Source organism: Canis aureus, chromosome 20, assembly GCF_053574225.1.
Source record: "Canis aureus isolate CA01 chromosome 20, VMU_Caureus_v.1.0, whole genome shotgun sequence".
In the NCBI taxonomy this organism is placed as follows: Eukaryota; Metazoa; Chordata; class Mammalia; order Carnivora; family Canidae; genus Canis; species Canis aureus.
In genome coordinates this window covers 11,296,932-11,324,753 of record NC_135630.1, presented here as the reverse complement: position 1 = coordinate 11,324,753, position 27,822 = coordinate 11,296,932, and the positions used below count along the sequence as shown (strand labels likewise).

Here is a 27,822-nt window from a genome sequence, read left to right as displayed (position 1 = left end):
CAGTCTACCCTGTTTTCAACTATTTCTCTTCCTGGTGAATTTAATTTTGAGGTCTCTGGCATTTGAAAGGGACCTGATGTCAGATGAAACCTTCTTCAGTTGTGACATATGCAAATTCCCATAGTTAAAGATCTGATGAGAGTTCATTATAATGGAGATGATAAGGAAATTTGATTGTTTCTGTGATATCCAACATTTTAAGGTGATAACTGGGGTTGACTAATAGCATTGTGTTAGAACACAGTGGGCTTTTAGGAATTTTATACAATTGCTAGAACACTGATATTAATAACATACCCATAGAAATATAATCCAAGAAGTTTACACACTGTTTCTTATTTGACAATGCTTTCTATGCAATTTAACATGTCAAATAAGCCTAATTATTTTAATATTTCTCTCTCTAGAAGGAGACGGAACAAATCTTTTGAGATATTCCGGGGACTCTGGAAAAAATCCCAACGTTAAGGTAAACATTTAATTTAGAATTTGATTTTTGAGAAGTTTGTCAAAAAATATACACTTACCATTTAAAGACTTCAAAGGCAAATACAGAAAGTTACGTAGTTATAAGAAACCTTAGTGGCTTTAAAATTGAGAAGATTGACTTTTCTTAAGTAGTCAAACCTGATGAAGAAAACATGAAGCACAGTAAATTGTTTTGGTAAAACACAAAACTTCTACCTTCCAGGCAGATTACTAAAATAGTAAAGAAAAACATTTGTTTACAGTTTTTTTTTAATTAAGAGAAGGCCAATAATCTAAGAAAACTTTGTCTTTTTAACAGAGAAAAATAAATAAATGCTAATTTTGAATCAGAGTACTTTTAATATTAAAATATTTTCAAAAAGATACTTAAATAAATCCATTCTAACATTCCAAGCTAGCCTGACCACACAAAAAAAATTCCTTTCCCAAGATTCTTTTTCCCCAGAATCTTGCTTCCCAAGTTTCTTTCCCAAGATGGAAAAAGAATATAACTGTTTATATTCATTTAAGGACTTGTCCTTTTTATTCTCTCTTCCTCTTTCTGAAACAATCGATTGTTCTACTTTAGGACAAAATTATTATTTTTCCCTTAACAAAAACACAAGTCCATACTTCATACCTTTTCTTACCAAAAATATATCCTACTTGCCTGCATAAAGATCTTTGCCTAATTATTTCTAATAGTTTTAATTATACATGTTATTTAGAATTTTTAACCCTTAGATTTCTTAATTACTAGTGAAAACTAAAGAAGTAAGCAATTTGTACTTTCTGTTACACTAGGATTGGCAAATTTATAAATGTTTCATAATTTCTAGAAATACATTCTTCCTCACAGTAAAATTTTCAATGTGGCACAAAGTATGTTTACTCATAGACTCAAATATCGTTTAGTTCCTATGGTAAGTAAGAGCATAAACCTATATTCTGTAATTAATATTTCATCATTTTATTTGGAAATGATCAAGGTATTCAATGACTATTGATCATTTATGTCAGCATAACTTTAAGGTTGCAAGTTGCCAAAAAAATTTTGGAAACTATTTTTAAGCAGACATACCATGAATCATAATTATTGTTGAATAATCCATTTATAAGCTTTTACTTACACCTATTTAATTTACTTATTAATAATTATGTTTAGATAATTCATGAAATTTTCATGAGACGTTAAACAGCTAATCAACATCTTAAATTATCTTTCTTGCTGACAAATTATATAACAGATATTAACATGAGCTTATTTGACTGTTAGAAAACCTAGGTAAAATAAAAGTGTTATACTCAAAGCTGAGGTCTCAAAAGACATGCCTGTTTTAATTAAACCAACAGAGATCTTATAAGCTCATTTTAAACTTTTAGTTATTAGTCAAGATGATAATGCAAAACTCCCTACCTTATAAAACAAAAAACATCCTCTCCCCAAAAAAATACAACCGGTTGGACCCAAATTGTGTTTTTCGCAGATATAATATGTTAAGGTTACCTGCTTAAACTTTTTATTACTATTTATGGAAAAGGCTTTTAAGAGTTTTCATTCACTTGCTTTCTAAATACCCTTTCTTTTTTTTCCCTTCGGATAAGACTTACCTCCCTGAAGTTTGCATTTCAAAGAGATGGCCCTCAAGTCTGAGAGAACCCAGGAAGAATGCTTACATCTCAAAGGCACAGAGGAAGAACGTGAAATTCCTCCAAGAAGGAATTTTATTTCCTAAATCCAGATTTTGAAAACACCTACAAGCCTCTTGAGATGAATAGGGTTGGTTTGGCGATTGGCAAAAGGACAGGTGAACTTTTCTGGATCTCAGTTTGTCAGACAAGTTGTACAGGATGTCCTCAATTTGTAAGACAGTTGTTTTAATTAATTCCTTCAAGAACTGGGTTGCAACCTCAATGGCATCAAGGAGCTAATCCACCACCAATATAACTACATCATCTTCAATTTGCTCCTTTACATAAGGGATAAAATCTTCAGCTAAAATAGAAATTAAAAAATTCCAATGTAATAGATTTAGACCTGTTTGTCTTTGGAATGTTTTTCTTTCCCCCTGGATAAACAATTTTATTCAGCTTGGTAGAGAAGACCTTAAAAAAAAAAAAAAAGTTCCTGTAAGATTTTGAATATTAGTCTCCAATTTGGTCAGTTTACAACCACATACCTACATAAAAATTTCTTTCAAATATTAGTTTTCAGCTGGGACAAACAGTGAATATTCCTGGCACTATCGACTACCTATCCAATAGGCAATATCCTATCCAATAGGATCCAAGAGGCATTCCCGAAGAAGGTGTAAAACATTATTACATTCCCAAGTTCCAGAGCCACTCCCAAAGATAGCCCCTGAAAGCTGGCAATAGTTAGTAGGATGCTCGCTGCAAATACAGTGCACTCCACATTTCTATCCAGCCATCATAGCTAACCAAAAATGGGATGCAACCCACATTTCTGTCTGGCCATATTTTTGAGACCCGACGTGATGTGCGAGCTACCTGTGTAATGCAAGAACCTGCATGTCCCAGACAGAAGAAAACCAAACTGAGTTCTCAGGACATGAAACAAGACAAACAAGAAGGTAACAGCTGTCTGTGGGAGAGAGAAGGATGGATAACCAATAAGGAGCAATGTGAAACTCTACATTCCTTTCTCGACTGGGCAATACAGAGATCAAGGAGAACTGACTCTGGTAAGAACTCTCACTCTGTTGGCTTCTGACAGTTTTCCCAACATCTCATCTGCGGGCTCTGGAGCAAGTAGGTTTAAAGTAAACAGTGCAGCCCCAGTATCTATTAGAATTTGGCAAGGTTTTCATGAATTTTAATATTAATGTTATTAATTTAATTTAATTTATTAAAATTTAATTTAAAATTAATTTCATTAATTTTAATATTCCAACAACCCTGGGAAGCTCCTACTTGGGGGCCCTCCTTCAAGGACAGATGTTGGAGACGTCCTAGAAGACTTTGACTTTTGTTTATGGTTTTGTAGTCTTTTCAGAGTGGAAAGGCAAATTCATATAGAGAATTAGTAGACTGAATATTCAAATAAGGAGGATAGAGGGAAATAGTAGAAGTCATATCAGCCTTAGTCTTTTGTTTTAGGCATACAACTCTCCTGTCTTTCATTCTTCATTAGCCTTTTTTTTATGGTGAAAAAATTTATATTAAGATTTATAGCCGGCTGGACTCAGTTTAGAAGATCCCAATTTTGTTGGCAACATCCAAAGCATCATAGTCAGGAGCCAGTCGAACATATGCTTCCTTCCCTCCATCAGGCCTGATCAAGGTGTTGAGCTTGGCCACATCAAAGTCATAGAGCTTCTTCATAGCCTGTTTGATCTGGTGCTTATTGGCCTTGACATCCACAATGAACACAAGTGTGTTGTTGTCTTCTATTTTCTTCATGGCTGACTCAGTAATTAGGGGGAACTTAATGATGGCATAGTGATCAAGCTTGTTTCTCCTGGGGGTGTTCTTTCAAGGATATTTGGGCTTCCTTCGGAGACACAGGGTCTTGGGTCGTCAGAATGTAGGTGACATGTGGATCTTTTTTCATTAACCTTTTGAAATGAATCTTCTGATGAAGCTATTTTAGATTTTTCAAGCCCTTTTGGAGGATTCTGCAAGCCAATTAAAATAGGTATCCCATTCAGTTTGTTTGATTTGGGAATCCTTGCTCTTAAATGAATACTCTTATCTAACTGGAACATTCCCCATGATGACCATAGTAATTATAGATTGTCTTAGTAAGATTTTGCCATTTCTGTAGATATCTAGAGCTTGTAAGACCACAGTTCATAGACATAAAATAAGCAGGCCTTTTGGAAGGTAATGAGTTCAATTCTTTGAAACTTGAGGATTTCATTTCTTTAGCTAAGCCTTAGATCTTTCAGTGCCAAATTAATACCTAAAAAGGATGTGCTGCTACTGGGTTGAGGATTTTATGGTATTTCATAGTGTCCTTTGTTACATGGAAATTTCCTTGAGGTTGGTGGGTGATCGACTTATCCTATCACAAGAGTCTTAGCGTTAGGTAGAGAGCACTCTAATAGCTTTTAAGTGCTCAACACATGCTCACCAATTTTGTGGCTTTGGTTTCCAAGATTCCATTAGCAACAGATCTACTATTTCTTTCAGGAGAAGGTTCCTTTATTCAATTAGAGTGGTGAACGCCCTAATGGCTTTTAATAGTCTGACCCCCCACCTTCTTAGATTTTGATTTTGATATTCAAAATGGCCTGAATTTCTTGTCTTAATTTATTTCCCCAAATCTCCCAGCAGTTTATGCTGTAGACTAACCTCAAGGCTTTGTGAGTCTAACAGTGTTGGCACATGATGCAGACTCTTAATACGATTATCCTGGGAACTCTAAAAAATTCCAGAACATTTCCTAGACCCCAGGTTACATATAAATATTTTAAAAAATGGGATCCCTGGGTGGCTCAGTGGTTTAGCACCTGCCTTCAGCCCAGGGTGTGATCTTGGAGTCCCAGGATCGAGTCCTCCGTTGGGCTCCTTGCATGGAGCCTGCTTCTCTTGTAATGCAGTGGGATGTGGTCAGGTGTCGGGATTATCAATCAGACACTTTTTTCAATTCTGAAAGGACATCCAGTTAATACAAGGAATAGGTTCAAAAAATAATATTTTACTAAACTAAGGGACTCAAGTATCATAAAATAAGCGAAAGAAGGCATCACTTCAGAGTACCCTCCCCCCAAAAAAAAACATACGAATGTTGGTAGTATTGTAAATATTTTTAATTTTCTGTATATTATAGTATTTTGTCATTGTAAAAAACACTTTCTGGGTTAGAAGAGACTGTGTCTCCTTGAGCTAGGCAATCCTTGAAGATGACAGAAGGCCCAGCCTGGTACATATCAAAGATGCAAACTAACCAATCCACAGCCATTTTTCCCGACTTATGTACCCCAAGGAGGCAATAATCCTCTGCTTTAATGATGCTTGGGCCTGATGCCAGGCAATTGAGGACCATTCTTACAGCCGAAAACCCACCAAAATTATTCAAACTAGCCAATCCCAAATTGTTCATATTACCCTGCTTGCCTTGCGTTTCCTGTGGAAATCTCAATAAAAAGCAATGGCCTGCACCTTGCCCTTGTTTCTGTTTTCCATCTCCTAACCGTCCTGGTGTTTTTCTTCTGTGGCTCTGCATGTTGCACAGAGCCTTCTGTTTCTCTAACCTCTAAATAGAATAATCTTATTGTTCCCTGAGCCTCCTTCATGCTCTTCTTGTGGCTGTGCCTGACTGATCAAGTCATAAAAGAATCACATTGGTGATCAGCAGATTATAAGGATTATGTGTTCACTTGATATATGAACTTGTGCATGTTATTTAACTTCCTTCGCGGGGACAAGATAACTCTCTGGCACTGTTGTACAAGAAGTAATTGTAACTTATGGTACTTAGAACAGTTGATTCCAACTTATGGCATTACATTAAAATCACCTGAAGAGATTAAAAATAAAAACAGAAGTAAAAAGAATGCATATTCAATTAAGCAAAAATATATAACAATTAAGTCAAAACTCCTGGTGATGAAATCTGGGCAACAGTGATTTTTTGCAGTGTTGAAGACATCCCATGTAATGGAAAACAGATGCCATTCTTATGAAATTCTATTTTTTTTAGTTAAGTTTTGGTTGCCCAGTGACATAGTAGATATGTTTATAAACATAGATATCAAAGACATAACTGATTCCATTTATAACAACTATTCCAGATCATCTCAGAAGGACTAAATATTTCTCTGGACAGTGGTAGGCTTTCTGCCTGCTGGCATTTTTTGGGTCCCAGTGCAGTGCAGAGGCATAACCCAATAAGAGCATGGTGGTCTCACAGAGTTGAGAAAATTTCATTGCAGGAGACAATCATGAAAAAAGACTTAAAAATACTTAGTGAAATGTTTAGAAATGCATATGAATAATATATAAAAATAATAACATATCATGAAAAGAAGGTTACCCCTCCTCAGGAATGTAAGTTTGGTTTAGCATCGCCATGTCAAAAAACATACATCATTTATCATATTAATAGCATAAATCAGAAAAAGCATATATGATCATACAATTAGAGAAATAACATGTAACAAAACTAAACATCCATTTGTAAGAACTGTCTGTCAGCCAAGAATGAAAGAAATTTTCCATTCTGATAATGGGCATCTTTGAAAAACCTACTTCTAACTTTATACTTAGTGATGAATAAATGAATGCTTTCCCTCTATGGGAAGGCATGGATGCCCATTTTTACTACTTCTATGTAACACTGTTCTGTACGTTCTATCTAGTGTAACAAAAAAAAAGAAAAAAGAAAAAAAAAAGAAAAGTAAGTTCAAAGCATGCTTATTGCAAAAAAAAAAAAATGGAAGCAAAAGTATTTTTTTCACAGAAAGCAAGATGTTATTATTGATAGAATATCCAAAGAAATCTAGAAAAAAAAATCAATTGTTTTTCACACACTGGGAAAAAATAGTAAATGAAATAAAAATACCATTTAAAGAGAATAAAAAAAAGACAAAATAATTTGAGATAAATTCAACACAATGCATGAAAAACGAATATACTAATAATTACAAAATATTTCTGACAATAATTTAAGAAGACCTAAAATGCAGAGATATCAATTACATGGATTAAAATAAGTGATATTGGGATGCCTGGGTGGCTCAGTGGTTGAGCGTCTGCCTTTGGCTCAGGGCGTGATCCCAGAGTCACAGGATTGATCCCCACATTGGGCTTCCTGCATGGAGCCTGCTGCTCCCTCTGCCTATGTCTCTCTCCCTCTCTCTTTCTCTGTGTCTCTCATGAATAAATACATAAAATAAAATAAGTTATTTTTTAAAGTTCTTGGTTCACCCCAATGGATCCATAAACCCAGCATAATCCCAATCGAAAATACCCCCAAACATTTTTTTTTTTTTTGGTTTTGTTTTGGTAGAAGTTAAAAACTGATTCTAAAATTTATATGGAACAACAAAGTGATTTAAAAAACTAAAATAAAATTGAGATAGAACAAAATTGGAAGGCTTACACTAATGTATTTACTTTAAGACCTATTCTCAAAGTATCAAGTGCTGTAGTATTCACGTAAGGAAAGACTTGTTGATCAAATGCAACAATTCAGAGTATAGAAACCCATTATTCACTTCCACTAAAATCTGCCTCTGTCCTCTGCTCACGCCATTAAAAACTAAGCCTTTCCCCAGATCATGTTGACTTTTGACAGTGCTGCCATAAGCAAAAAATAATATTTTTACTAAATTGTGATGGAAGAGAGTAATATGTAGCCGAAGAAAGGTACTTTAACTCTTTCTGCTTCCCAAGTAGTTATTAACTAAATTGGTCATACACTTAAACATAAAAAACATAAAGCTGTATAAATTCCAGAAAGAAATACAAGAAAAATTTTCTCTAACATAAGATTAACAGGGTAGGCAAAGATTTTAAAAAGAACTAAGAAAATGCAAGCATTTTAAATATATGTAATATGTTATATATACACACACATCATATATATTTACATGTGTCTGTATGTTTATGTTTAGGTATATTTATATGTATATGAATATCCATGTGTGTGTGTCTGTGGGTATACACACACTTGTGAACACAAATTTGGTACAAACCCACAATATAATCCTGTGCAGTAAGAAGGCAAGACCAACTCTATAGTGACCAAGAACAAATCTGTGATGACCTGGAGCCAGAGATAGGCGGGTGCATTTAGTACAAAGGGGCACAAGAAAATTCTGGAGGTAATAGAAAATAGAAATATTCTATAAACTCTAATGTGTTGTGGTTACACAGATTTCAACATTTTTAAATATAGAAAGTGAACATTTAAAATGTGTGCATTTTGGGATGCCTGGGTGGCTCAGGGGTTGATCGTCTGCCTAATTCAACTCAGGGCATGATCCTGGGGTCCTGGGATTGAATCCCACATCAAGCTCCCCACTGGAAGCCTGCTTCTCCTGCTCCCTGTGTCTCTGCATCTTGCTGTGTGTCTCTCATGAATAAATAAATAAATATTTAAGAAAATAAGATAAAATGAGTTCATTTTATCACGTGTCATTATATCAAAAGGCTAATGTGCAAAAGCTTAGTAAAAAAATAATCCTCAAATTCTATCACAAAACAATGAAATATAAATTTCTGGTAGTGAAATCTGTGCATCTGTGTATTTTCTGTAGATTCCAAGAAAATTCTAATATGTTAGAATTTTTGAATGAATTCTAATATGTTAGAATGTTTCAACATTTCTAATATGAAATGTTGAAAATAACATATTTAATGGAAATTAGGGTCTCATTCTTGTAGACTTTTATTCTTCTACTTAAATCTTGCTTACTAGTAAAAGATTTAATAGTTATTTTTATTTGGTCTCATTTGGTGTGCTCACAGACCTAACTCATCAAAAATCAAACTAATTTGATAATAAAAATCTCCTCAGATCATAATCTTAGGATTATAGAACATCTCCTTTGACTCATAAAATACGGGGAAAAATGTTGACACAATTTTATACTAAGGGGATTCTTCTTTTACCTTGCCTATAAGGAAATTCTAAAACAACTGCAGTAAACATTTTATAAGAGGGGCTGATTTATTTAACTACTTTTTATGCAGTATGTTGTGCTCAAAAAGAGTTAAAACAAATAATACATTTGATTAATGTGCAGACTCTAGAAAAAGTCTGAAAGAGGAAAAAAATATCAATGAGAACTTATTCTTGGACCCTTGGTTGTCATGAACCCTGCACTGAGCAAAAATGATAAAGAAACAAAAATGAACGAACAAACAAAAAACTTGTTGGAGACAGAATAGCAAAGAGTAACAAAAGTAAAAAAAAAAAAAAAAAAGAAAGATAGAAAGAAAGAATAGACAAATCTGATTATGGGCTATCTTTTTCCAGAAGATTGGAAGATTTAAAACAGACTGAATCCTCTTACCTCCTTCCTACCAGCTTTGTCTCTTTCATGGCTAAGAGTAGGAGCTCTGGAGCTAGACATCCTGGATTTGAATCCTGTCTCTATCATTCACTAATTAGGTGGCAAGTAAATCAACTTTCTGGACTTCATCAATAATCTTGAGTAAAAAAAAAAAAAAATCTTGAGTAAAAAATAACTGCTATCATGTAATATGAAGATTAATTAAATTAATGTTTGTAAAAAGCTTATAAATGTTAAATTAAAATGATTTTAATTAAAATAAATTTTTAAATATATTAATATTATCATTTCAAAATTTTCCCTTATGTAATGATCATACAGAATGGAGACAGTGACTTTTGTATCATCAGAATTCACAGATGAGATGATCAAGCAAGAATTATAGCTCTTCAAATAGGATAACAACGTATATGTTTAATATGAATGCAAGTAATGGAGAAAAAGCAAGTCTAGATCTCCTAAAATATACTATTACAAATTTTGCAATATTGGGGGATAAAGTTCTGTTTTTAATAAAAGACTCACAAAGCTTATGGAAATCCGATCTTTGTTCCTGAGACAACAGGTGGAGGCTGGCAAAAACACATCGCGCATGCTGCTGTTATTCCTTCTGCCTATGAGGGGCATCTAATAGATGATGAAACTTTCCTACTGTGTTTTAAGAGATTCTAATAATCTTTCATATTTTATTACTTAAATTTTTATTTAAATTCAATTAATTAACATATAATGTATTACTAGGTTCAGAGCTAGAGGTCAGTGATTCATCAGTCTTATATAATACCCAGTGCTCTTATTTTAAATCTCTAGACATTTCTCCAATTGGTGTTAATATTTCTGATAGATTGCTGTGAATGTATATGGATAATCCTTATGGTTATAATCATTATAAATATTCTTGCTTCTGTAGATATAAATATGAAAACAACATCTAGTGATGCTTCCATTGAAAAATACAATTAAAGCAAGAAAAAAATTAATACAGTCACTGTGTATGGGGAAGAGAGGAGGTATATGAGAACTCTACTGTTCACTCAACTTTGCTATGAACCTAAAACTGTTTTTTAAAAAAAAAGTCTGTTGATTTAAAAAATGTAATACAGTCCAATATAAATAAATTATACATGCAACAAATATAGAATAAGAGGGTTTTGTGACAAACTAATATAAATTATAATTGATTGAGAAGGTAAACAGAAGAAAGATGGGTCATGGATAACTGAACTCCATTAAAAAGAGTAAGATAAAAAACAGAAGGACACTGAGAAATTTAAAAAAGAAATAACCTCAAAGAAGTAGTTATAGTTGGAAGCAGGTCAGTATTAAAAGGCTTCAAACCTCTTCTCAGAGACAACCAGCCTCTCTAAGCAGAGAGATGGCAGGATCTATAGGGTCAAGATTGGATTCCACTGAATACTTAAGGTCTAAGGCAGATTTTTCTCCATTTGGAAAACTAGAGGCTAAAGGGAAGACTGGCCTTTATGGCCTTTAAACCACTTTTGTTCACATCTGTCAGCTTGAAATTTCAGACATCTACCAATGTTTAAATGGCAAACGCAGGACTAACACCTCTCCAGCATCCTCAGAGCTCACCTTTCAGGGCTCCTCTATGGTCACTCCACATTGGCAGCCCATTTATATTAACTCATGGGCTAGGTCACAGATGAACAATGACTTAAAACTAAGTCTCTAAAAACTAAGTAAACAAAGAGGTATTTTCATTTCTTTTACTTTCATTATAAAATACTGTGAACATTTATCTTTATGCAAACTAAGAGCTGATGGTTTTGTCTGTATATACAGCAAATGTAAAGCTCGTCTGGTCCTCTTTAAAAAAAATCTATCTTCATAAGCAAAATTGGTCCATTTATAACTCGTTCTGTGTCTTTTACATCCACGTGATTATTATGTCCAAAATAAGATAATCCAAATGAAAAGCAGATTTATTGCTTTGGATATATTTGCCAAGTGATTTTTTTTATTTATTTCTTTTTTTAAATTTTTTTTTTAATTTTTTGCCAAGTGATTTTTAAAAAGAAAAAATATAATGGGTTAGATGGGCTTATGAAGCAAATAACCTACTCTTGGCAGTAGGATGCTAAGAAAAGGCCGGTTTAAAAGTTAAGAAGCTCATAATGCCAGCTCAGAATTTACAGCTAACAATTTTATAGGCCAAAGCTACTACACAGGCATCCTTATCCTGCAGTGCGAATAGGATTACCCTTCCAAACATTATCCTAATGTGGAATTAAACTGTCAAGTTGGCATGCTTGCTCCATGGACTTGTGCATAAGATGAATGTAACTCTGGGTAAAGTTCAATATTGCTCCATCTATTAGGCACCTTTTTCTTTTAGAAACACAAAAACTGTGAACACACGCATGCACAACATTCCTATTCAAGTACTGAGTCATCGTGGGTTGACTTATTGAAAACTGTGACAACGGCAACCTAGATCTCTAACATAAATTCAGGGGCACTTGCATGGCTCAGCCAGTTAAACGTCTGCCTTGGGTAAGCCCAAGCCCAAGCCATGACCTCGGGGTCTTGGGATTTATCCCCACATCACATGGGGCTCCCTGCACAGCAGGGAGTCTGCTTCTCTGCCCCTGCCACTCCCCCCGGTTGTGCTCCCATGCCTTCTCTGTCAAAATAAATGAATAAAATATTAAAAAAAATATATATATATATAATTTTTTCTATTTCTTAGAAAGCTTTTAAAAATGTTTCTAGTTCTCAAAAAGCTGATATAATTTAACTTTTTTTTAAGTACAACTGAGGTAAGGACCATAATCAAAGGTCAGATATAAATTATATAAAGCTGGGAAGCAGATATAAGAATTTGCCATCAACGCAATCTCTAATAGCAATATACTTATCTCCGTAGCTAAACTTCTTTTCCTTGAGCAAAGAAAATCTTTGGATACTTTTAATTATTTTGTGTTCTGATCATGACACATCTTTCTTGGTAGAATCATTGTATTTTTTACCACGAACAGGAATTCATTGTTGAAACAGCAGTTGCCTCATATTTTACTAACCTGAATCATACTGAAGATAAATAGCTAGTACCTAGTATGACATTAAAGGAGAGACTTAGAAAAGGCAAGATTTTAAGGCAATAGGATCACAAGTTTTAAGATTGCTTCTTTGGGGAGGAATTCGTAATTGTCTTTTTTCCATACATAAATACTTTGCTAATGTTTCCCTAAACTCGTGGACTTTTTTCCCTCTTTTTTAAGGAAAATTTTCATCGTCATCCACAAAGATAATAATTTAGCCTTCATCTTTTTTTTTTAAGATTTTGTTTATTTATTCATGAGAGACACACAGAGAGTGGCAGAGACACAGGCAGAGGGAGAAGCAGGCTCCAAGCAAGGAGCCTGATGTGGGACTCGATCCCAGGACCCCAGGATCACGCACTGGGCTGAAGGCAGATGCTCAACCGCTGAGCCACCCAGGAGTCCCAATTTAGCCTTAATCTCATATTTTTCCATAAATTTTTGCCATTTTGCTTCTACGGAGGCATAAGCATAGCTCAATAGATTGCTGGCCCTGTTTTTTTAAGAACATCACTATGCTAATGAGTGTTTTACATTATAGTAATTCAAGAGGAAAAGTTGATTTTCTTCTCTTTCCCCATCCGTTTTTTTTTTTTTTAGGAGAAATATTACCAAATTCATGAAATTTATGAAATTTCATACTCTTACCATGTTTCTATCCATATTGAGGTCAAACAAGCAGAAGCAATTATGCAGATCTAGAGAACAGATTTCTACATGTTTTTTTTTTTTTCCCTGACTACTACTTAACAAAGTGAATTTTAGCACAAAAGTTAAAAAGGAAAATGATTTATATACATTTTAATGTATTTTTCTTATTTATAGGTAATATACTATGCACACATAAAATCATAAATATCAATGATTAGAAGGAGCCACACAAACTATTAAGTGGTTAACTCTGGAAAGGGATATGTAATTGAGAACAGAAGGCAATAAAATGTGTGTGGGGAGAGAGGGGAGTCTTGTGTGGTACTATATATGCAGTGTAATTGCATTTTATAAAACAACAGTATATAAAATGTTGACTTTTTTTATTATCAAGATTTCTGAATGTAAAAACTAGCCAACCAGCTTCACTGTATACTGTGTTTTTATGATTGCCACAAGCTTGCATCACTTCAGCTGGTCAACAGAAATATCCACTTCCCTCCTTTTTTTTTTTTTTTTTTTCCAGAGTATCTTTTAAACCATACTGTTTTTTAACATGCATTGGAATTTCCAGGATATTTTTTTAACACCTATGCTGTTACTTGACATTAACTATTATTGTAACTTGAAAATATTTTTATCTTATGACAATATCATCTAAGAATTCATTAAGTAGTAGATTCAGTGCTAGTTCTGAAAAGTGCTGCCAGGCAACAGAAACTTTGGAATTCAATTAGGTATGTTATATTTCTATGAAGAAGGTCAAGCCTTTAATTTAAATAGCTTAATTTTAGATAAAATAAAAAAAAATCATCAGAGAAAAAAATATATCTAGAAGATGTATGCATTGTGATTAGAAATGTCTCTATTTAAAAAAAAAAAAAGAAATGTCTCTATTTTAAGATTGCCTTTGTCCAATGCCTTTTCTATAGAAAAATTATTCTTGAATTATTTTTGGCTTGAACTATCCAAACTTTTAATTATGGAATAGCTCCAGAAATGCCTCTCTTTAAACAAAGTACATCTTTTCCATATCTCAATGTTGTTTGAATATTTTACGATGAGAAAAGTACTACTTATTATTTTGCAAATAACCGTGATAAGGAAAGCAAAATAATCACGACATAGAAGTTTCAAAAATAAATAAAGATTTTCAAAGCCACCAGTAATAATACTCATCAGAGATAATTCATTGTCAACATGTTAGCAGGTTTCCTTTTAATATAAACATTTACATGTAATATTTTATAAACTATGTAAATGTGGATATATTTTCTCCTAGCAGTGTATTGTGAGATGATGTTCATATCAACAAGACATTCTAGAAAACACAATGTGGATAGTTATGTAATAAATAATCATTTCCATTCCTAATATAGATAACACTGCTAATATATGGAGAATTCCCGGAGTTTCTAATAATTTCCTTAGGACGGTTTCACTGAACTGAAATCACAGGATATTAACTGTTTTAAAGGTTAAGTTTTGCTCTTTTGCTAGGCTGAAGATAGTATACTAAATATGAATAAGGCTGTCAAAAATCAAATGCAAAAGCTTCTACCACTAAATGGAAATCTATTTTATAAGAGCCAGCATTTCCCTTTTCTGTAAGCCTTATGCCTGCCTTGGGCAGATTTCTTAGGTATTATCACCCTAATAATTCTTCATAGTCCACTTGGTCAAGCATTTTCTCTCTCTCTAAGTATATTTCTTCCTGCTTCTGAAATGTGGCTTCTTCTTCTTCTTCTTCTTCTTCTTCTTCTTCTTCTTCTTCTTCTTCTTCTTCTTTCTTCTTCTTCTTCTTCTCTCTAGAAATATATCTCTGGGTCAGGGAGAAAGGAGCAGTGACTGCTTCATGTTCTTCCCATTGACTTCTAACATCCTCATTTAGGGCTCTATTGGCAGTAGAATGTGGCTATTTATTCTTCCTTGTGTGGGACTGGCCAGACTGCTCCAGAATGTTTAGTTTTCCTCATCCCCACCCACATTTTTGCCAATAGAGCCTTGTCAGCATTGTGACACTGAAAATCCACATGACCGCTAAAAATTCCACATGACCCCTGGGGGACTGGGACTGCCTAGCTTTTTCTTGATTGCATCCTGGTACTCAGAGATGCTGAAACTATGTTGTTTTTCTGCTTTTATATTATTCATGTTGAAATAATATAAAATTATATTAATAATTAAATTATTATCAATTATTTTAGTTGGTCAATATAACTCCAACATATTGATTTTCATTGTAGTTGGGTCCATTAAATAAAAATTTAATGAAATTAAAAATGTCATCACATTGATGTGTGTTATTAGTACTTACATATAGTTAACAGAGTAAGTTTAAATATATTGTGATTTTTTTTTTTTTAATTTTTTTTATTTATTTATGATAGTTACAGAGAGAGAGAGAGAGAGAGGCAGAGACACAGGCAGAGGGAGAAGCAGGCTCCATGCACCGGGAGCCCGATGTGGGATTCGATCCCGGGTCTGCAGGATCGCGCCCCGGGCCAAAGGCAGGCGCCAAACCACTGCGCCACCCAGGGATCCCGTGATTTGTATTAATTCTGTAAGCATTTGGTTTATATTTTTGCCTGGTTTTTACTTGTTGGCTTTCCACATTTGATCAGCTGTCAGTATTACCCACAATTTATCTGTTCTCAATGCAGTTGACATGGTGACGTTTCTAAAACATTATTGCATTGTAGTGCCACCTGGCTTAATGCCTTTCTCATTTTCCCTCACAGTTAAAATAAAATCCAAAAATCACAATATGAAGGTTGTCATCATACCATTCCATTGAAATCTTTCCCTATGTCACACTTGTCCTAACTTACCAATTCTGCTCCCCATATTAGCCTTCTTTTAGTTACTGAAATATGCCAATGCACATGCATTATTTTTCTCACTTTATTCCTAGTCATAAAGTCTGCCTTTTTATCATTGGGCTATGTTATGGACTAAATGATTGTGTCCGCTCAAAATATGTTGAAGCCCTATCCCTCAATGTGATTGTATTTGAAGATGGAATCTTTGTGGATAGAATTTAAGGTTAAATGAAGTTGTAAGAGTGGGGTCCTGATCCAATAGATTAGAGATTTAATAAGAAGAGATACCAGAGTGCTCTATCTTATTCTCTACCTTTCTCTCTGTGTGTAATCACAGAGAAAAGGCCATATGAGGACTCACTGAGGTGGTCATCTATAAGCCAGGAAGGGAGATCTCACTGGAAACTAAATGGGTCAGAATCCTGATCTTGGACTTCTAGCTTCCAGAACTTTAAAATTTTTCTGTTGTGTAAGTTATAGTATTTTGTCATGGCAGCTTGAATAATCTAACATATTTTGGTACCCATGAAATGAGGTACTGCTGTAACAAATACCTAAAAATGTGGAAGCAGCTTTAGAACTGGCTAATGGGCAGAGGACTGGAGGAGTTTTAAGATGGATGTTAGAAAAAGCCTAAATTGCTGTGAACGTACTATTGGTAGGAATATGTTTATTAGAGGAAATTCTGGTGAAAGTTTATAAAGGAGAAGAGCTGAAGAGAGAGCCCCCATCATTAGAAAATATGTAAATAATCAATAGAATACTGGTGGAAATATGGTCATCAAAAGCCATTCTGTGAGGTGTCAAGACAGAAACGAGGAACAGTTTATTAGAAATTGGAAGAAAGGTAATCCTGGCTATAAAGGGGCTAAGAATATGTCTCACTTGTGTTCCAGTGTTTGGGGAAGATAGAAATTATGAGTGGTGAAATTGCATATTTAGCTCAGGAAATTTCTAAGCAAGATATTGGAGGTGTGACCTAGGTCCTCCTGACTGCTTATAGAAAAATTCACAAAGAGAGAGGTAATTGAAGAAGGAATTGTTACACAGAAAGGAACAAGAACATGAAGGTTTGGAAAATTCTGTAAGTCCATATTGCAAAAAATGAGAAAGTATGTTCTGAAGAGAATGCCAAGGCTGTGGCTGGACTATCATTTGTTTAAGAGATTATATGAACAGAAACACTGCCAGTTTGAACTGAAGGAGAAGAACACGAGACAACTGAAGGAAGGCTGCAGGACTTCTTATATTCTGCAAGATGGGGCATAAATCTATGTGGCAATGAGCTTGCCTTAGCTATCAAAAAAGGGTAAGGATGACCTCAAAGGTGATTCAGAGATCAATAGGGGTACCATTCCCACCACAGGGCCAGGAGGCAAGGCTTCCTTTATCTCACTTACAAAGGGTGGGGCTGCCAACAAGATTTCAACCAGCCAAGCTGCTACTAACTGGAGCCTTTGGACACCTGGAGTCTTGGGGGCAAGACTACTCGCTGCATTTGTGGTGGGACTCTCCCTGCCAGTACCTTGGTGGAGGGATTCCTTCCTGGCACAACAGTGTATACAGATGACAGTCCCAGTGGGTCCAGAATGTAGGTACCAAGCCAAAGGAGATTATTCTTGAGTCTTAAGACCTAATAGTATTTGCCTTACCAGGTTTTGGACTTGTTAAGGACCCATAGTCCTTTTCTTCTTTCCTATTTCTCCATTTTGGCCTGGGAAATGTCTATCCTCTGCCTGTCCAACAATTGCATTTTGGAAGCACATGCCTTGTCTGGTTTCACAAGTTTACTGTTAGAGAGGAAGTCTGCTTCAGGATGAATGTGTGCCTTGAATCTCACCAATACCTGATGTAGATGGTATGTACATGAGACTTTGGACTTTTGACTGTTGAGTTGATGCTGAACTGAGTTAAGACTCCCAGGGCTCTTGCGATGGAATGAACATATTTTGCATGTAAGAAGGAGACATGAATCTGGGGGACCTAGGGGTCGAATAATAGAGACTGAATGCTTATGTTCTCCCCAATTTCATATGCTGAAGCCTTAACCCCTAATGTGACTGCATTTGGAGACAGAGTCTTCAAAGAAACAATCAAAATTAAAGGAAGTCATAAGAATGGAGCTCTGATCCAGTGGATTCAGGTTCTAAGAAGAAACACCAGAGAGCTTTCTCTCTCTCCATGTGAGCTCAGAGGAAAGGCCATGTGAGGAGATAACAAGAAGGAGGTCATCTACAAGTCAGGGAAAGAGTGCTCACCAAAAATTAAATAGATTAGAACCTTGATCTTAGAATTCTGGACTTGAGTACTGTGAGAAATAAATTTCTGTTGTGGATGACACCCAATGGGTGGTATTTTATTATGGCAGCCTAACCAGATTAATATGGTCTGTGACTTAAGTATCATCTCCTCATGAGGCAACCAATGGTAACCTTTAAAAGTACAACTTCCTCCCTTCAACACACACACACACACACACACACACAAATACACTCACTGTTTCTTTTAGAGCACTGGTACCTTATTAGGATTTGTATTAAAATAGTTTTAGCTTTTTTTTTTTTTTTTTTAATTTGCCATTTGATTTTCTCATTTGTCTTTTATCTAGACTGCCACACACAGAAATCATTCTTGTTTCATTCATGTTTCTTTACACTCAGATTTAGGACCATGTTGTGTACATGCAGCTGCTTAGTAAATATTTCCAAGTAATTTACATAGCTAATATTTATTGACTTACTATTTACCAGGTAATGTCAAACACTTTACAAGCTTTCCCATATTTGTTTTTTCCAAAAACAGTGTTGTATGGGTTCGTTTTTAGAGTTGAGAAAATTATGTATTTAGCCGAGGAATCAAAGTTAGTGTTAAAGAAGCTAAGATTTAAAAATGGAGTCTGGCTGCAAATCACTCAATCTCCACCATGTCAGTATGTTCTCTTGTTTTCCCAGTAATGAATGAGTTGAATAATGAGCATCATCTTATCGAATATTACCATTAGTTGAAAATGTCCCACATTGTCCCCACATTTGCATTTTAATTAGTTTACTATGACCTTTTTAATGAATTTTATTTTATAAAAGTGGTACATGTACTCAGTTAAAAAAAAAAATCAAATAGAACCAAAAGGCTGGTAGTGAAGAGTAGCCTTTATCCCACTATTTCCTAGTACTCCCTGATGCCGTTCCTCCTTTTGTAAGCTGTGTCTTCTTATAATTACCTGAGTACACATAAAATTTATATTAAAATGCTATTTTGAAAAAAAATAAGAATAAAATGTTATTTTGAGATGCAGATGCTTTCAAAAGTATGTATTGTTTTCTTTTTCTTTTTTTTTTTTTAAGAATTTATTTATTTATTCATGAGAGACACACAGAGAGAGGCAGAGACATAGGAAGAGGGAGAAGCAGGCTCCATGCAGGGAGACCGATGTGGGACTTGATCCCGGGACTCTGGGATCACACCCTGAGCCAAAGGCAGGGCTCCATCGCTGAGCCCCCCAGGCCTGCCTGTATCATTTTCTACTATGGTGTGTAAGATTAGACCTCTAACACCAGAAGCCCTCTCCATTGTTCTCTCTCTACTCCACTCCTACAATAAGCTCGCATCACATTTGGTTAAATAAATACTCAGGATATACTACTGTGTAGTTATAATTATTATTGAATGCTAAGCCAAATATTATATCTAACTAATACCTTTAAAAAACTTAGCTTTTCTGAAATGAATACCCCCCATGTTTGAAATTTATATCACTTTCTATAAATATTGCCCCTTTTCCTGAAACAGTGCATTAGATCCTAAAAGTCCCTCAGTGACATTTTCTATATGCTCAAATCAATCAAAATGTCTAGCGATTCATTATTTTCAAGGTGACTTTTACCCTAAAGCTCCCCTTTTGCACCCACCTGCACTGTGCTGCTGTTCTTCATGCCTGCTATGCAACTCTTCCTGGGAGTTCCTTTCACTAGCAACTTTTTGCTAAAACTAACTCTAGATCCTCTGTTTTCTGGAATCAAAGTATTCCTTTTCTCAGCATTATTGCTAGACTTTTAGGGAGCACAGCTTCTAGTAGTTTCCATAAAAGGCATGGGAGATAATATTTTGGGAAGGTGCAAGTGTACAAAACAAATTATTTGTTTGACCACAATACAATATACTTACTTGGCTTTGATATAGAACTCAGGGCAGAAGGGGACTGCTTGTTCTTGGTATAGGAAGGTATTACTTATCTTTTGTTTTGTTTTGTTTTTATTACTTATCTTCTAATTTCCATGTATTATTGAAAATCTAACTCAGTTTAGGCTGAATCTTACTTTATCCACTGTGTTCTAAAATTTTATAATGTAGTATTACTTTGAGTAAAACTTTTTTTTTTTTATTTTTTTTACTTGATTTTTCAGTTTTTCTGTCTACCTGATGGGCCTATTAATGTGGAAACTCATGTCCTTCATGTATGAAAAGAAATATTTCATTGTCTATGACTAATGCCTTTCCTCAGTCTAATTATTTTGGTTACCGGTTCATGTTAAAAAGAAACAAAGGGGGATCCCTGGGCAGGCGCAGTGGTTTAGCGCCTGCCTTTGGCCCAGGGCACGATCCTGGAGTTCCGGGATCGAATCCCACATCAGGCTACCTGCATGGAGCCTGCTTCTCCCTCTGCCTATGTCTCTGCCTCTCTCTCTCTCTGTGACTATAATAAATTAAAAAAAAAAAATTAAAAAAAACTAAAAAAAAAAAAAAAAAAGAAGCAAAGGCTAAATGGCAGTTCTGTTTGAATTGACAGAATTTATCCAAGAGTGTGTATATTAGTTTCTGTTTCTTATTGTCATACAGGAAATTACCACAAACTTTGCAGCTTAAAACCAACCAACCAACCAACCCACCCAACCCAAAACATTTATAATCTCACAGTTCTGTAGATGAGAAGTCTAAACAAGGCTCAGATGACTTTTCTGCCCAGGGGTTCACAAGGCTGAAATGAAAGTGTTGGCCAGACTGGATTCTCAGTCAGGGGCTTGAGTAGAGAAGAATTTCCAGGCCATTCAGGTTGTTAGCAGAATTTGATTGTATGAATTCTTGTGGTTACAGTACCAAGAGTCACTTTATCTTGCTGGCTGCTGGCCAAGGATTGCTTTCAGGTCCTAAAATCTGCCTCCAGGTCCTAGTAACATGGCCTTCTCCACAATATGGCAGTTTGCCACTTCAGGGCCAAAAGGAGCACATCGCCCCGGGTTGAAGTTTCTTTCAAGGGCTCATCTGTTTAGGTTAGGACCCCAGGGTAGTCTCCCTTTTTATTAACTCAGGCAACTGGTTAAACACCTTAGATACATCTGCAAAACCCTTCCACCTTTACCAAATAAGGTGACCTTATAAGTGGAGTGATATCTCATCATAGTCACAAGTCTTTCCCATGCTCAGAAGACGGAATTCTCTAAGGCTGTGGGTCATCGGGGGCCATCTTATAATCCTGCCTTCCATGGTGTGGATCACAGGTATGGTGATTCAACAATCAAGGCCATTTACTTCATTGTACCCACTGTACATTCCGCATCTCACAGGGAGTAGTCTTTCTCTTGTGCTGATTAAAGTAAGGAATCATTCAATTATGTCTCTTGGGAAGTGGAGGTTGTAACTCTAATTAAAAAAAAAAAAATTCTGGAAGACATTCAGGATACTGAGGCTAGCTTCCTGATGATCACCCAAGAGACTTCCATTTCATCAACCTCATTTAAATCTGGCACTCCTTTTCACAGCTGTGCCTCATGTTCCAGAATTTACTATCCCCGCACAGAGTGAGCCACCTGTCTTCTGCTAAAAGGACAAGAGATGTTTTGGTTTGGTTTGGTTTGGATTGATTAGGAATGGAAGAGGACATTCTGGATTCAAAGTTCTACTTTGATTGACTTTCAATTATCCAACCATTTTCAATTTTACCTATATTGTCTTACATCCCTTGTCTATTTGCCTCACAGTTTTCAAACTACGTTACCAACGTCCGTCTGCTATGACATGCTTTCTCCTCTTTTAATTCTGTGTTAAGTAACTATTTCCACATCACAAACTTTTTCAAATTTTAGCATGTTAAAACAGCAACATTTATTGTCTCAGTTTCTGCAGAGTCAAAAATTCAGAAATAACTGGGTAGTTTTGGCCCAATGTGTTTCTGAGGGTGTGATCTAGATGTCCACCAGTGCTGCGGTCATCTTGACTGTGGCCAGAAAATCTGATTATAACTTACAGGCCATTGGCAGGAAACTCCAGGACCTCAGTGGCTATTCATTCACAAAAAGCCTCAGTTCCTCCTAGGTGGGCCTCTCATTAGGCTGCCTGACTGTCCCCCAGGATCTGACAACCAGCTTTCCTCAGATCAAGTGATCCTTTCATTGTAGTATAGTTTGGAGAGGTAGGAGAGAGAAATCCATGTGTTAACATAGTGAAGTTGGATCCAAAAAAAAAAAAAATTAAATCATTTATTTTTTCTTGTCTTTATGTCAAATGTCATCCCTCCATTTGTCTTGTGTCTCCAAAGTTCTATAGTCTTGGGAAATCAACATTAATTATAAAAAATTTATCATATCAAACATCTAGCCATATTTATCTAAATGGTAGATAGTTTTGTGAATTTTTTATCTGTCATTGACAGTTTCCCAAACAAATATTCTAGTCTAACACATTATATCACTTTTAAAACAAGATATTTCTTTTCCAGTGAGGTAAAGCATCCTTAATTCAAAATGCAGTCTATTATAGGTTGAGCTGTGACCCACATTTTCCCCAAATGGCCTTCAATCAACTTTACTCAAAACAAAGTGATGCTTCTATTTCTGTGTCATTGACTATTAAGAAAAGATGAATATATATGTGTGTTTGTATGTATATATATATATATATATATATTAAAATGTGATGAATTGCATTTTTATTAAGAATTCCAAAACATTTTTTTTTCTTTTTGGTATCCTGTGCCCCAATAGCCAAAAAATACTTTTTCAAAAAGCTTACTAGAAAATGCTATATTGGGTATTGTTTGGGGGAGGAAGACTTCAAACCTGAATTTATATTAACTTACTAACTACTTGTGTGAGTGCAAAATTATTTGTTTTGTAAGTTTATTTGTTCATATCAGAAAACACAATCATTTGCAGACAATATTATATCTTTTACAAGATTGTTATTGCTACTGGAGAAATAAGACAGAAGTTATAATATTGAAAATATGCTGGAGAGATTTTTTTTTAAGATTTTATTTATTTTTTCAAGAGAGACACAGAAAGAGAGGCAGAGACACAGGCAGAGGGAGAAGTAGGCTCCTTGTAGGGAGCCCAATGCGGGATTTGATCCCGGGCCTCCAGGATCACACCCTGAGCCAAAGGCAGATGCTCAACTGCTGAGCCAACCAGGAGTCCCGATTTTTTGGATTTTTTAAACAACATTATAAAAGGTTCCTTTGCTTGAGAATTTAGAATATTTTTTTTATTTTTTATTTTTTTTAATTTTTATTTATTTATGATAGTCACACACAGAGAGAGAGAGAGAGAGGCAGAGACATAGGCAGAGAGAGAAGCAGGCTCCATGCACCGGGAGCCTGATGTGGGATTCGATCCCAGGTCTCCAGGATCGCGCCCTGGGCCAAAGGCAGGCGCCAAACCGCTGCGCCACCCAGGGATCCCTTTTTTTCTGTTTAAAACTCCACAAGCTGAAGATATGCATCAGAATTAAGACAACTATCTCCAGCTGCCAGCTTACCTCAAATTAAATGTCATTTTTACCTTCTGCAAACACTAATACTTTCTATTTGGTAAACTGTTTCTTTGTTGTGTGACTAAAAAAACCCAACAATTTAAACCTGGTGATAGTGTGGGTAGAGGGTAGAGAAATAAAACAAAACATATTTAGTACCACCTTATGGCTAATTTAAGTGGTACTTGAAACAAAAGGAAATCATCTAACCAGACATAAATGAATATTGCAATGAGTCAAGTGAATCCTGGCAAAATTCTTTTAATAGTTTTGTTAATGAAAAATCACATGCATCCACAAGGAATAATGAATGCTTCCTTTCTAATATACAACAATCATAATAATTAGCATTTTAATTGTTACCTATATACAAGTACTGTTTTAAGCATTTAATTCAATTCTGATGATAATCCTTTGATGTATGCAACATTGCCTCCTTTTTGTAAAGGAAAATTGAAGTATGGTAAACTTTTCAACATCGCACAGATACTTCCCAAGTAAAGCTAAGATTTTAACCCAGAGAGTTTGACTCCTGAACCCAAGAAATATTTGTTTCTATCAGATCAGTGTTTCTCAACCTCGGCAGTATTGGCAAACTGGGATAAATAAACCTTTGTTATGGGGGACTGTCCTGTGCATGGTAGGATATTTAGCAGTGTTCCTGGAATCCAGGCACTAGACGCCAGTAATTCTCCCTTGCTCCCCACTACCTCGTTGCAGCAACCCAAAATCAGGCATTGCGAATGGTCGCTGGAAAGTAAACTCACCACCATTTAAGAACTAATGATATAGATTTATCTGTTCTATATCTAAGTCATTTTATAGTAACTCAAAATAAAATCAGATGCCATATAGATGGACTTGATATGAAAAAAATAAAGAAAAACTGGAGGGGAACCTGGCGGGCTCAGTCAGAAGAGTGCATGACTCCTAATCTCAAGGTTGGAAACTTGAGTCCCACCTGGGTGTGGAGATTTACTTACATGAAATACTTAAAAAAAAAAAAAAAAGAAAAAGAAATTGGATGGAACTATATAAAAAAATGTTTTGTCTATGAGATTGATCACATTCTTATGTTTAAAATGTAAGCATGGAGAAAAATATAGTACTAAGAGAAAAAACTAATTTGAAAGTGCTATTATAAAAAGGATTTTAAAAAGGCTTGGAGGAACCCTTAAGAAAAGGGAGACTTAAATAAGAGTAACACAGCCAGAGGAGGTTGAACTGGTTCAGCAGAGGAACAGAATGTTGCAAGACAAATACTAATAAGTCTAAGCAGCTTGCCTCAAAATCATAAAAATCAGAGGGTCTCAAGGTCAACTGGAGTGCATGTCCCCAGTAAAGCCATTCACACTCAATTCTTTATAAAAATGAGAGCTAATTAATCATTCTTTTTCCAAACCACGTTCTTAAAGATGCTAAAATTTGAGACCTGAAGTAGAGTTTTTTAGGAAGAGAAGTTTTGAGTAAGCCCAAATCTGAGGTAACGTGAAGTAGTGTAATATAGATGAACTGTAAGATTTGATGAGAAGATGGGGCTCCTGGGTGGGTCAGTCTTTAGCTCAGGTCATAATTTCCGGGCTCCTGGGATGGAGCCTGACATAAGGCTTCCTGCTCAGTGGGGAGTCTGCTTCTCCCTCTCTCTTGCCTCTGCCCCTCCCACTGTCTGTGCTCTCTCAAATAAATAATAATAAATAAAATCTTAAAAAAAATGTTGAGAAGATAAATTCTGGAAAGGTACTGTATACAGAGCACCTTCTATACTAAGCTAAGGAGTCTAAGATGTGTCTTAAAAATAGAGGCCATTGGGACACCTGGATGGCTCAGCAGTTGAGCATCTGCCTTTGGCTCAAGGCATGATCCTAGAGTCCCAGGATTGAGTCCAGAATCGAGGTTCCTGCATGGAGCCTGCTTCTCCCTCTGCCTGTGTCTCTGCCTCTCTCTGTCTCTCTCTGTGTCTCTCATGAATAAATAAATAAAATCTTAGAAAAAAAAATAGAGGCCATTGAACATGTTATAGAAGGGTAGCATGATTAAATTCGTATTTAGAATATTCATCCTCTGAATAATTTTGTGATTGGTTTGGAAGATATTGACTGTAGGAAAGCTGTGAGATAATCTGGCCAATATTGATGACCTGAATCACAAAAGTAACAATGGAATTGGGGAGAGATTTAGAATGAATTCAGACATTAATAAAGAGGGAGCCGCCAGCCTGGGCATGATGTAGCTATAGCATGTAAGGATTATGTGAGTAAGATTCTAAATTGGATCCCAGATCTCTCATTTTAGAAACAAGGTGGTTGGAATCATTCCCAAAAGATATACAGGAAGACGGGTACATGAGGAAGGATGGATGACAAGTTCACAAATAACAAGATGTGGACACCAAAAATGATTTTTGTGTAAAAGTTTAATTTTCGCCTTCTCTCTACCTTATTATGATGCAAAAACAAATTGGCATTAGTGTTCAGTTTAAGCAATTTTCAGCAGAGCTTGGCACCAGCTTTTGCCATTGGCACTCTTTAAATTTGCCCTGGCTTCAGTGCCAATATTGCCAGGATATACTTGGCAGTCGCAGAATCTAGGTGTCAAATTGTAAAATTATTCTGTTCCACTTTCTTTTTTAAATGAATGATTTTTGCAAGCTAACTTTACTTCCTATTTAGTGATTTGAAGTGAAACATTTCTGAGAAATGTTTTTCATAAAAAGTGTTTATTCCTTAAATTCAGCAATTCCACTATTTTTTCTGGTGATCCTGCCCATTTCACGCACCCCAGTCACACTCTCTTATGTCCACCACTCAATCCCCTGAAAAGTTAACCCTTTCAAAAATAGCACGAGGTACTTGAGAAGCCACTTTCCTGCGTGCATCACTTCAATGCTCATTCGTTTTTTATTGGAAACAGATTTTACATCTGAAAACAGATTTTGAAACTGGGAGTTCTGTGCAGAATGCTAACTGGGGAATACTCTTCACAGACAGACCTGTCAGGAAGCAAGGAAAGCAGGAGTAGACAGGGGAACTACTGTAAAGCTGTGCAACCAACTTCAGCGAATCCTACATGGAGCTCTGCATATGGGATGGTCCTTCAGGACGGTTCCAAATGTAGTCAAAGGACCAGGCCTTTGTACCCCCACATCAGCCAATCTTCTGGTTGGTTATTCGTCCTAGAAAGATGAATAACCTTGAGTGAAGCAGTTTCCTGTGACTAAAGTGATTTTCAGAGAGGAATATGGCTTTGAACAACCAACTATCAAGATTATATCAACCAACTATCAAGATTATTCTATTTGGCAGCTGGAGGATGGGTATCTTGAGTCTGGAGAGGGAATCTAGGTGAAGCACGACAGAATCTACCACTTGATCACTTGTAGCATTTCTGAAACCCCATCTCTTCCAGGAACCCAATGCTCATCTGCTGAATTTTCATTGAGCAGTTGAAATTTTCTGGTTCAAATATCTCTTTGCTTTCATCTGCATAATCTGTAAATTAGATTACTGTCTATTCGGTGTTTTTTTTTTTTTTTTTTTTTTTTTTTTCCTTCTGGGTTTCCTTTTCTTCTCTCTCTTCTATTCTGTGTGTTTAGATCTAAGGTACTGACAGAAAAGTGGCCAGATCTAAAAGGAATGTGATCTAGAATTATACATAATGTTGAGCATGAACATTAACTGGTCTTCAAAGAACTATGTAATGCTAGAATGTAAAAATTTAAACAAAATGCTTAGAAATTAAGAGTCTGAGAAAACTTAAAGTGTATAAGCACAAAGTTCAATCCCTGAAACAAAAATTTCTTTCCTTTCTTTAGTATTTTTCCTAAATTGAACTAAAATATTGAACTAAATTGGTTTAGATCACCAATTTAACTAGATAGAACTAGGTCGGTGTTCTTTTCATTGTATAATAACGAAGATGTTAAGAATAGATAAATACACAATACTAGATGAGACAAAATATCAAGATTCTGGGCACATTTTATTACACAGTTTTAAGTTAAAAATATGTGGGATTTTTTCTTCTGATATTAAAGCAAAAGTATTAACTCTTTCATCATTAAATATCATGTGAGCTATAAGTTTTTCAAAA

General features: G+C 35.4%; 1 long non-coding RNA gene across 10 annotated transcripts in view; it reads right to left on the bottom strand.

The window, feature by feature from the left end:
* Positions 1-27,822, bottom strand: part of LOC144291477 (uncharacterized) — a 352,892-nt gene that overhangs the window by 35,570 nt on the left and 289,500 nt on the right. For 5 of the 10 annotated variants that reach the window (XR_013358745.1, XR_013358749.1, XR_013358753.1 and 2 more), the window contains 2 exons: positions 2,080-2,574; positions 528-627 (listed from right to left, as the gene is read on the bottom strand). This is a non-coding gene — a long non-coding RNA (uncharacterized LOC144291477). Of the gene's footprint in view, positions 1-527; positions 628-2,079; positions 2,575-26,722; positions 26,906-27,822 lie in introns of all 10 variants that reach the window. The other 5 variants (XR_013358752.1, XR_013358746.1, XR_013358748.1 and 2 more) reach the window with 4 other exon arrangements.